The 11,831-nt window shown below is 42.4% G+C and overlaps 1 protein-coding gene across 2 annotated transcripts in view; it reads right to left on the bottom strand.

Annotated features, from left to right (window-relative positions):
- gpsm2 (G protein signaling modulator 2) overlaps positions 1-9,756 on the bottom strand; it is a 99,447-nt gene extending 89,691 nt beyond the window's left edge. Inside the window, exon 1 of one of the 2 annotated variants that reach the window (XM_070887272.1) lies at positions 9,671-9,756. The gene's annotated coding sequence lies outside the window, so the exon portion shown is untranslated. Of the gene's footprint in view, positions 1-8,938; positions 8,959-9,670 lie in introns of those variants that run through there. The other variant, XM_070887273.1, reaches the window with a different exon arrangement.
- Positions 9,757-11,831: the final 2,075 nt, after the last annotated feature.

The following is an 11,831-nucleotide window of genomic DNA, read 5'->3' as shown; positions in this document are numbered from 1 at the left end:
CCGAGCTGGGCGCCCGTTTTCCGCGCCTAAAACGGCGCCTTAAAAAAAAAAATCGCGATTCTGGAGTGCTTTGCAGCTCCTTGTCTGCCTGGCGCGGCGCCCAGGGGGGCAGAGCCTACACTCGCGCCGATTTTGTAAGTGGGAGGAGGCGGGTACTATTTAAATTAGTTTTTTTCCTGCCGGCAACGCTGCGCGCGCGCGTTGCAGTGTTCGCGCAGTGTGAAAAAAACATTGGCACTCGCACATTTTTGTAGTTCTTTGTAGCTGTTTAATTTTTGAACATTTTTTAATAAAAGCACATTGCCATCAGTAATGAGGCTTCTTGCAACCTTCTCACTGTCTCCTTCCCCCCCCCCCCCCCCACCAGGAACGAACGGCTGTTTCCTTCCCCCCCCCCTCCCGCTCAGCGGCAACAAACGGCTGTCTCTTCCTCCCCCCCCCCCCCCCGCTCAGCGGCAACAAACGGCTGTCTCCTCTTCCTCCCCCCCCCCTCCCGCTCAGCGGCAACAAACGGCTTTCTCCCCCCCCCCCACCCCCCGCACAGCGGCAACGAACGGCTTTCTCCCCCCCCCCGCACAGCGGCAACGAACGGCTGTCTCCTCCTCCTCTCCCCCACTCCCGCTCAGCGGCAACGAACGGCTTTCTCCCCCCACCCCCCCCCAACTTCCCCCCCTCCCGCTCAGCGGCAACGAACAGCTTCCCCCCCCCACTCAGCGGCAACGAACGGCTGCAGAATTCTCCCTGGCTGAAGCACTTTCACACAGGTAGGAAGATGGTTTATTTAATCTTTTCTTTGCTTATAAATGTTTATTCAGATTGGATTAATTTGTATAATATTTGTAGAAGTATAAATAAGGATTTATTGTAGAATTTACTGACTTCCCTCCCCCCCCCCCCCTTCCCTCCTCCTCTCTCTCCACCTCGTTCTGGACGCCTAATTTGTAACCTGCGCCTGATTTTTTAATGTGTAGAACAGGTTTTTTCAGTTCTACAAAAATCTTCACTTGCTCCATTCTAACTTAGTTTGGAATAAGTTTTCACTGTGGAAACTTTGAAATCAGGCGTCAGTGGCCGAACACGCCCACTTTTGAAGAAAAAATTCTGTTCCAAAGTAGAACTGTTCTACCTGACTAGAACTGCAGAAAAAACAACGTGGAGAATTGCGATTTCTAAGATAGTCAGTTCTCCACCAGTTGCTCCTAAAAATCAGGCGCAAATCATGTGGAAACTTGGGCCCCTAACGACAGCATTTTAATCTCAAAAATGACCAAAATATTAGATAAAGTCAGTACCGAATTTTGAAAATTATCAAGTGATCAAAACAATTTCTGGACTATGATGGGGTCTTTTGAAACTTAGAATTTCATATTGTACTGTACCGGAACTGGACAGTAAGTAACTATTTGTTGCAAACATACTTAAAATTTTCAATCATGTAGACAAATTTTTACTGCTTGCCTCACAATCTGGCGTTTTATAACATAAAAAGATTTGAAGTGATTGTTACAGCAATCATGACCAGTCAGGAATTCCATTCTCAAATCACAGGAATTAACAAGAGAAAGATGCTCGCTACAAATCAAGATCTGGAAGCAAGCCCCTGTTCTTTTGAAAACAGACAAGGAATTAATGCAAAAAAATTTTACAGGCACAAAAGGGAAGCTCCGGATGAAACCAACACCGTCACTTCTGATGTCCCCCAAGGATCTATCCTTGGCCCCCTCCTATTTCTCATCTACATGCTGCCCCTTGGCGACATCATCTGAAAACACAGAGTCGCTTTCCACATGTACGCTGACGACACCCAGCTCTACCTCACCTCCACAATCTCTAAATTGTCAGACTGCTTGTCCGACATCCAGTACTGGAGGAGCAGAAATTTCCTCCAACTCCCTGAGCTTGAACCAGACTGTTCACAACCTTGGTGTCATATCTGACCCCAAGATGAGCTTCTTCCGACAATATAATCGTGCCATCACGTAGGCTGCCTATTTCCACCTCCAGAACATCGGCCAACTCCACCCCTGCCTCAGCTCATCTACTTCTGAAACCCTCATGCTTCTAGATCCCTTTGTTACCTCTAGACACAATAACTCCAACGCACTCCAGGCTGGCCTCCCACATTCTACCCCACGTAAACTGGAGGTCATCCAAAACTCTGTGTCCTAACTCGCTCCAAGTCCCGTTCACACATCACTCCTGTGCTCGCTGACCTACATTGGCTCACAGTTAAGCAACGCCTCGATTTTAAAATTCTCATCCTGGTTTTCAAATCCCTCCATAACCTTGCCCCTCCTCATCTCTAATCTCCTCCAATACCAAAACGCTCCGAGATATTGACGCTCCTCTAATTCTGGCCTGCTGAGAAGCCCAGTTTTAATCGCTCCACTATTGGTGGCTGCGCCTTCAGCTGTCAAGGCCCTACACCCTGGAATTTCTCCCTAAACCTCTCAGCCTCTCTTTCCTCCTTTAAGACACTCCATAAAACCTCTCTCTTTGACCAAGCTTTTGGTTATCTGCTCAAATCTCTCATGATGTAGCTCAGTGTCAAATTTTGTTTTATAACGCTCTTGAAGCATTTTGGGATGTTTTGCTACATTAAAAGGTGCTATATAAATACAAATTGTTGTTGTTGTTGTTGTGGAAAGATGTGGAATTTTGTGCATAAAGGCTGAACAATATTCAAGAAATGAGGAAGACCTCACTCACAATAGAGGATCTAATATTCTTCCTCATTTGTTCAACTTCTACATATAAAAATAGATTGTCAAATTAACACAAGATTATATGGAATTCATCATAAGTTCAGTGTCAAGAGAAAATCATTATACATTAGAGCAGGCTGGTCATTGCTAATCTCATAGCATGAATCAACCTTCTCCAACCCATATAGTTAGCCAGTATTCTGTAATAAGTTTTATCAAGAATTTAGCCTAGAAATTACTTGGAGCAAATGTTTAATGTGCTCAAAATGAATTCCTACCTCTGCTATTTTAAATGGAAGTATTAATACATTTATTGTCAAATAGTGGAAAGAGGAATTTGATATGGGCACATTAATCGTTCATGTGATAGCATCACTCACATTAATTTCCAGGCTTTTGTTACCAAATGGAACAAACTGCCTAGATAAAACCAAGGAGATCCACCAAAGAACACCAACATTTTGAATACCAATGAAACAACGCTATCTTCCAAGTTAAAATGTTATCCCCAAACTTAAACAATTCCACATTTGGCCTTATGATTGCCATATTTACTTGTCAAACTAAATAAGCTGAATCTACCTCCAGAGCATGGCTCTCTAATAATACAACTTGAAAGGAGTGCAGGGAAACAGTGCTAAAACATATTAAAGTCAAGTTACAAGAAAGTGTTGGCTCTAATGGATCCATTATGAAACAGTTCAAAACATTCCCAATTCTACAGGCATTGTCCATTATTCAGTGGTGTGATTTTTTTCAAATGATCTTCATGAATCTAGTTAAAATTGGGTTTTAAAATCTCCCAACAATTAAAAGGAATGCAACTGCCAACTCAACTCCCAATGAGACAGATGATTGGCCTTGATTCAGTAAATAGTGTAGATAAGACATTGATCATCATCATAGGCAGTCCCTCGAAAAGAGGATGACTTGCTTCCACGCCAAAAAAAAAGGATGAGTTCACAGGTGTTTCAATGAAGGACCTAATATTCCACGTCCAGAACTACATCCTGAAGGATGGAAGATGCCTGTGTGTGGATTTTTTTTTAAAAAAACGTGGGGTGGCCTCTGGCATTAACAAACAAATCATGCAACACATAGGCATGGAAGCCTTTTCTAGATGCTAGAAAAGCATTGATAACGAAGGGCTGTGTTTGACCAACCCTCTTAAGTCACATTAAAACAGAGATTCTGGGCTACAGTGTGCCATATCTGGTCCTCTGTCAAACACAGAAATGTCAAATGTTGTTCTGTTAGCATCAAAGCCATGTGGGCCGATTGACAAGAAATTGCAACATATGACAATCTGGTTTACCTTGACCAAAGTTACTGTTATCACTTTTGCATGGGACAGCTAAAATCCCTTGATTCACAGAAGTAGCCCTTGAGGGATCAGAAGTAAGGATTGGAGTTAAAACTGCAAACCACCGATAAAAACACCAAGACAAAAATTCTCAAACTTCTTATAAAAACTGTCAGAACCCCATCCCCCTCAAAAAACTTCAGCTGACAGCAAAAAATAGTTTTTCAAATAAAATTCCATGCTCCTTTAAGATTTTCAGCTTCTCACACAGTTACATGCTCATTGGGTAGGCTCTACGAGACATAGTAACACAGCTACACTCCTTCTACAGCCTTGAGTCTTCATTACACCATTTTAGACAAAAAACATTTTTGGTTCAGGAGTGTATGCAACAATAAAACAAGATGCCCAAAATACAGAGAATGGGAAAAAGAACAGAAACCTTAATAACATGTGCAAATCAATGGGGCTCAACTCCCCAAAAATCATGCTGAAGCTGTTGTGTGCTCTGGTTAAGCTGTACTAGAGTACTGCATACAGTTTTAGTCACTGTAACATAAGGAACCCCACGGACATCACCGAGGAGAGCAATGAATTTGGTGTTAGAGATATGTGCTATGAAAAATGACTAGTTAAGTGAAGGTTCGTCAACCTTAAATAAATTTATCTCTGAAGGGACCTCACAGAAGTATTCAAGATACTTAAATGAGATGGAATAAGATAGCCAAAGCAATATTTTCAGACATTAAAGGAAGCAGGATAAGTTAGTATCGGTTCAGTGATCTGAATGGCAAGATTAGAATAGAACCAAAAAGTTTTTATTTCAGTCGTGAACAGCTGGAGCAGATTGTCGGGAAGGGTCACTGAGATTACAGTGGACTCATTTAAGAAACAACTAGAAGCTGTAATGAGAAGGAGGTAGGGTTGTCATTCTGGAAGGATAAGATTAAAAGGGTCAAAGGATCGTCTTCATCTGAACCCATCTTGTAAATGTTAAATCCATCATGTCTACAATATATAATTTTATAAATTAAGGCCTAAAATAGTTATCTTTGTCAGAGTGCATTGGGGCTGTAATACCACTGAATAACCTTTACTTGAATTCTGGCTGACAAACTAACGTTATAGCTACTGTTGTACCAAATGATAAACAAGATAACATCTGACTGTCATGTTAGTAATGATCAAAGTGGAATTAGCCTCTGAAGCACAAGTCTGTGCCCACGATCTGAAAAAAAGAGAGAACGTTACTGCGTGTAACAGAGCAGCAGATGGGATCATTAGTGTAGCTTCTCATGAGGTTGCTCACAGTTAGCATAAGGGAGTAACATACGTCAATTATAAGATTTACAAAAGTTGATTTTTTTTAAAGTTTGCAATAGAAAAAAAAAAGAGAACCTACATTAATATAGCACTTTTCACAACTTCAGGATATCCCAAAGCATTTTACAGCCAATGAAGTACTTTTTGAAGTGTAATCACTGTTGTAAAATAGGAAACACAGCAGCCAATTTGAACACAAGTTCCCACAAACAGCAATGAGATAACGACCAGATTATCTGTTTTAGTGATGTTGGTTGAGAGATAAATATTAGACAGTAAACCAGGGAGAACTCCCCTTCTCTTAGGATATGATCGCGAGACCAAGAGGATAGACGGGACCTCGGTTTAATACCTCATTCAAAATATGGCACCTCCAGTATTGCAACACTTCCTCAGTACCGCACTGAAGTGTCAGCCTAGATTATATGCTCAAGACTGGAGTGAACCCACAACCTTCTGACTGAGAGCAGGGAGTGCTATTAACTGAACTGCAGCTGACAATGCATTCAGTTATAAGTTGCCTGTGCTTTAATATTGTAAATATATTTGTTCCTAGTTATAATCGGATGAACTGTATATTAAATAATCTGTAGGACAGTGACAGAGATTGATAGCTATTAAATAAGGTTGGCATGGCAAACCTTTATCACTATATTATGTTACATAAAAAACACCCATTCGGCCCAATTGGTCTGTGCCGGTATTTATGAACCTCCTCCCACCCTATTTCATCTAACTCCATCAGCTTTACCTTCTATTCCTTTCTCCCTCATGTGTATATCTAGCTTCCCCTTAAATGCATCTATGCTATTCACCTCAACAACTTCTTGTAGTAGCAAGTTCCAAATTCTTATCACTCGTTGGGTAAACAAGTTTCTCCTGAATTCCCTATTGGATCTATTGGTAACTATCTTATATTTATCCCCCCTAGTTTTGGTATCCTCTACAAGTGCAAACATCTCTGCAACTACCCTATCAAACCCCTTCATAATTTTAAAGACCTCCATCAGGTCACCCCCAGCCTTCTCTTTTCTAGAGAAATGAGCCCCAGCCTGTTCCGTGTTGCCCGGTTGCGGGAGTCGAACGACTTCAATTTGTTCGTGTCGGAGTTCTGCGCATGCGCCACCTGGTGGCCGGGAATGGTTCTGGACGAGGGGTGGTTTCTCGGGATAAGGGAGGTTCAACCTGTACTGACTAGTCAACAAATGCTAATCTTGCAAAGAAAATTTTGCTACATCTACATTGCAGGCACTGGCAAAGTTTTACCAGCAATATTACAAACAATGACTTGATACTGCAGTATCATTTAGCATGGTCACAATTTGTAAAAAGTAGAAAATACTACACTATAAAAGCTTTGAGTTTGTGATATAAAATCTAACACAATGTCTGAAATATCAATCTAGTTGTTTTATACATATTTGTTGTGATTTGCATCACTTTAAAGATTAATATTCAATTTAAAATTAAATTGCTTTGATGATAATACGCATGATGCCCCCAGTGTGCAGTACTGTCAGAGGTGCCGTCTTTCGATGAGTCATTAAACCGAGGCCCCGTCTGCTCTCTCAGGTGGATTTAAAAGATCCCATGGCATTATTTCGAAGAAGAGCAGGGAAGTTATCCCTGGTTTTGTAGCCAATATTTATCCCTCAATCAACACAACACTAACAGATTATCTGGTCATTATCACATTGTAGGAGCTTGCTGTGCGCAAATTGGCTGCCATGTTTCCCACATTCCAACAGTGACTACACTCCAAAAGTACTTCATTGGCTGTAAAGTGCTTTGAGATGTCCGGTGGTTATGAAAGGCGCGATATAAATGCAAGTCTTATTTATTTATTACAATACAAAGATCAGATATTCTATATATTTTGAATATTAAAGATGGTCTTGTGTGCATGATACTGTTCAACCGATAACAAGGATTTTGATCCATATTAGAAAGGTCTTTTGATGACTGGCACTCCATACTTGCATTTATTTTTATTTCCAATTTTTTTTTTTAACTCTCTTGCTAAAATGAAAAGAGTTCCACAATAGGCAAATTAATAGGACCTATCTATTCTGTGTTTCATTACATTGCAAAGAAGTTAAAAAAAAAATCCAGATTACAACAAATTTTAGGGCAGATTTTCCAATGTTGCACTTGGGGCTATTGAATTGGCTGGGAATACCAGGAAATCAGGCAGAGAAGCGCAGTCCTTAACAGACTGCCTGGTTTTCTACCCATTAATTTAAACGGACAGAAATTGAGTGGTCCCTTATGGCCGTGCAATCCTCCTCAGCGGATTTGCCACCCACAGCCCCAGATAGAGGAAAGTCTGTGTTACTTTCTATGCAGCAGTTATGATTTTTCCATTTATAAACATTAAGACTCAATGATATAATAAAATGCAAAGTTGCATTTTTTTATATCTTGGTTACCAATTGTTTATCTTTTGTTCGAATTATTATACAATTCAGTGGGAGTGGGCCAACAATTGGGGTCAGACCTCCCTTATCCAGCACCACCCCTCGTCCGGCATGATTCCGGTGGCCAGGAGCGCATGTGCAGAACGCGGCCGACCTTCACCCCGACTTTGGGGCCGCGGCGACACTCGGCCCGCTGGGGCCGACTGAACTTCGGGCCCGCCCGGGGCGCCGGCCTCCCCTTGGGCCACTAAGCTCCCCTCATCCGGTAAAATCCCTTATTCGGCACAGGCCAGGTCCAGAGGGTGCTGGATAAGGGAGGTTCAACCCCTCCAAAGAATTACGCACCTACCTGCTGGCAGCGAGACTGCGAAACAGTAGGCAGCATTATGACCCATGGATCCCAGGGACGCAGGCGGTGTGGAGGCGTACCTGGGATCACATGGGCCTGGTCCTCCAATCACAAAGCAAAATTCCATTTTAATGATTTCTAAAGGGAACCCCGCAATGAGATGTAATTGGAATCTTGAAATCTGATCCAATTATAATTTACAGAATCGGAATTTTATTCATAATTACCTTCAATTCACCAACCTCACTAAAAATGAAATTTTGATACTTTTGGACATAATTAAAATTGTAATTTGAGCCAATATTTGCAGTAACCCATATGATACATTGTATGTGTATAATTTACAATATGAAAATGTTTAATTAATGCCCAAGGTATCATCTTACCTGGCCCTGCACCTGTTTGCATCAACCCTAACATTTCTGTGCACAACTGCTGGCCAGTCAATGGGCAAATAGCCAACACTGTACCAGCAACTGCTTTTCTGTGGCCCACGCGGATGGCCTGCCAACACGTACATTGAGTGACTGCAAATTCGGATTTTACGCATGCACATATCCCGAACTTGCGGTGGATCTCAAAGGAGGTATGGCAGCGTACTCTACCAACCGCAGAATCTGGGCCATTGATAATACTTGGGGTTGCCAGACCCTTCTTCAGATTATATATCTAATGTTCAGCCTAGGTACTGGTATCCTCCCTAATGGTGATCATACTACCAATTCCTCAAATACATCTGATGATTTTAAAATAATACCAGTATTCTAACTTCCGTTTTGTTTCCACGATCTATCTGCTGGTTAATCCTAGTTCCATGTGTAGACAACATGACGCTAATTACTTCTCAATGACAAATTCTGCCGATCTGATTAAAGATTAGCCCAAGAAGCGCCACCAGCCATCTGGGTCGATGAGTACTAAGAATAAACACTGGTGCAACCAACAGCCCAGAGTAAAGTCTTGACCAACATTTATCACGGGTTGGCTCGTCAATTTTTAGCAGCCTGCTGGGCGGTGCCGTTTAAAGTCTCGCTTACTTCACCTTTCCCTTGAAAAATAACGCTCCAGAGAGAAAATCCAACACGGTGTAAAATACGGCAAAAATAAACTTGTAAACACACGACTCTGATTAGAGAGAAAAAGGCACAAGGCAGAGAATGGTGAAACACATGTGCGAGAGTCGCAAGTGAGAGTGTGGAGAGTCAAGAATTAGTCAGAGGAGAGGGAGAATGAGGAACACTGAGTGGACGAGAGCGAAACTAAAGTGAGAGCGAGGAGGGACATTTTTTTTTCATACTGACCACTACCACAATCCTCAGCTAGAGGGGCGCTGGAGATTGGGAGCATTTCGGTGGGGCCCAGCTTGAAAAAACTTGGGAGTTTTGTTGGGAATTGATCGCAGTCGACTGCGGCGACCCTTGCTCAACGACGAAACACGCCGCACGCCGTGTTTGAAGTGAGTGGCTAGCCCGGAGGTTGCACCTTTTGTTCCAACGTACGCTCCTTTTTAAAAGTCTGTTTCCCTCTCGCTCACTCAGAGGAGCCTCGGTCTCTCCTATCCTTTAATACTCACGGTGCTCCGGTGCCGCGGTCGCTCCCGGGCGGATTTGACAAATTTACTGTTACGCGCTGCCCTCCCCGGGCTCGCTCAGTCTTCGAACTCGGTGTTAACGGCGGATATATAAATTAGGCAAATGAGTGATCCCCGCGCTCTCATTGGCTCAAATTTGAATCGTGCTCGGAGAAGGGGGCGGGGTTTAGTCGCTGTTGTTATGGTGACGGAGAAGCAGCGGCGCTGGCGGTCGACCTGAGGCACGTAAAATGTTACCGTGCAGAAGGAGGCCGTTCGGCCCATCCTGCCTGTGCTGGCTCTTTGAACGAACTATTCAAGAAGTACTGCAAATTTTTCCTTTTCAAAGTTACTATTGAATCTGCTTGCACTGCCCTAGATCTGTGTCCTCTGGTTACCGACCCTCCTGCCAGTGAAAAAAAAAATTCCCTATCTACTCTATCAAAACCCTTTATAATTTTGAACACCTCTATTTAATCTCCGCTTAGCTTCCTCTGCTCTAAGGAGAACAATCCTAGCTTCTCTAGTATCTCTGCATAACTAAAGTCACCCATCCCTGGTACTATTCTAGTAAATCTCCTCTGTACCCTCTCCGGTCCAGGCAGCAGGCAGTCAAGGGGGGTCATTCAGCCCGACTGCCTGTCTCTCTTCCGCGGTTACATCCGAGCCAGGGTGTCCCTGGAGATGGAGCACGCAGTGTCCACCGGTATGCTTGTGGCCTTCCGCGAGAGGTGGGCGCCGGAGGGACTGGAGTGCATCATCACCCCCGGCAACCAAATTTTAATTTGACCATTTAAAGTTAAAGTTTAATTTATTTAATTTATCGGTTTTAGTGCCCCTTTAATAAGGGGGCACTTGATTTATAGGTTCAACTAAAATAGTTGTACCCGCTCCAAGGCCTTCTTAAAGTATTTACCCAGAGTTGCACACAATACTCCAGCTGAGACCTAACAAGTGATTTATAAATGATTAGCAGAACTTCCTTGCTTTTGTACTTTATGCCTCTCTTTATAAAGAAAAGGATCCCTTATGTTTTTTTAACAGCCATATCAACTTGTCCTGTCACCTTTCCAGATTTGTTTATGTGAACTCGCAGATCTCTCTGTTCTTGCATCCCATTTTAAATTTGTACTATTTAGTTTATCTTTCCTCTCTTCATTCTGCCTTCCAAAATACTTCCCACTTCTCTGCATTAATTTTAATCTGCCATGTGTCTCCCCAATTCATCAGTTTGTTTATGTTCTCCTGACGTCTGCTACTATCCTCCCCACTGTTTATTACATTTTTGAGTTTCATCTCATCTACAAACTTTTATATTATGCCCTGCAACAATCGTTCATCGCTATCTTGATTTCTGTCCCTTAGCCAATTTTGTATCCATGCTACCATCGTCCTTTTAATCCCATGGACTTCGATTTTTCTAACATCCACACTAGGAACAGGAGTAAACCATTCAGCCCCTCAAGTTTGTTCTGCCTATCAATTAGATCATGGCGATCTGTACCTCAACGCCATTTACCCGGCTTTGACCGCTATCTCTTGATACCCTTACCTAACAAAAATTTATCAATCTCAGTCTTGGAAATTTCAATTAACCCAGCATTAACAGCCTTTTGGGGCAGAGAATTTCCACTACCCTTTGTGTGAAAACATGCTTCCTGATTTCTCTTCTGAATTGCCCAACTCTAATTTTAAGATGATGCTTCCTTGTTCAGTATTTCCCCCACCTGTGAAAATAGTTTTCTGGATCTATCCTGTTGAATTCCTTCATCATTTTAAGCATCTCAATTAGAACATCCTCAAGCTTCTAAACTCAAGGGAGGACAAGCCAAGTTTATGCAACCTAGTTTCATAATTTAACCCTGTAAACTCTGGCATCATTTTGGTGAATCTGCACTATACTCCCTCCAAGGCCAATATATCTTTCTTGAAGTGCGGTGCCTAAAACCGAATGCAGTACTCCAGATGGGGTCTGGCCAAAGCGCTGTACAACTGAAGCATATCTTCATCTTATTTGTATTCCAACCCTCTTGAGATAGTGGCCGACATTCCATTAGCCTTTTTGAATACTTTTTGTACCTGTGTATTAGCTGTTAATGGTTTGTGTACCTGGAGACCCAAATGCCTTTGCTCCTTTGCAATTCCTAATCTTTCATTATTAAAA

Source organism: Pristiophorus japonicus, chromosome 8 (genome assembly GCF_044704955.1).
Source record: "Pristiophorus japonicus isolate sPriJap1 chromosome 8, sPriJap1.hap1, whole genome shotgun sequence".
NCBI lineage: Eukaryota > Metazoa > Chordata > Chondrichthyes > Pristiophoridae > Pristiophorus > Pristiophorus japonicus.
The sequence above is the reverse complement of the archived record's forward strand: the minus strand, read 5'-3'. Positions and strand labels throughout refer to the sequence as shown.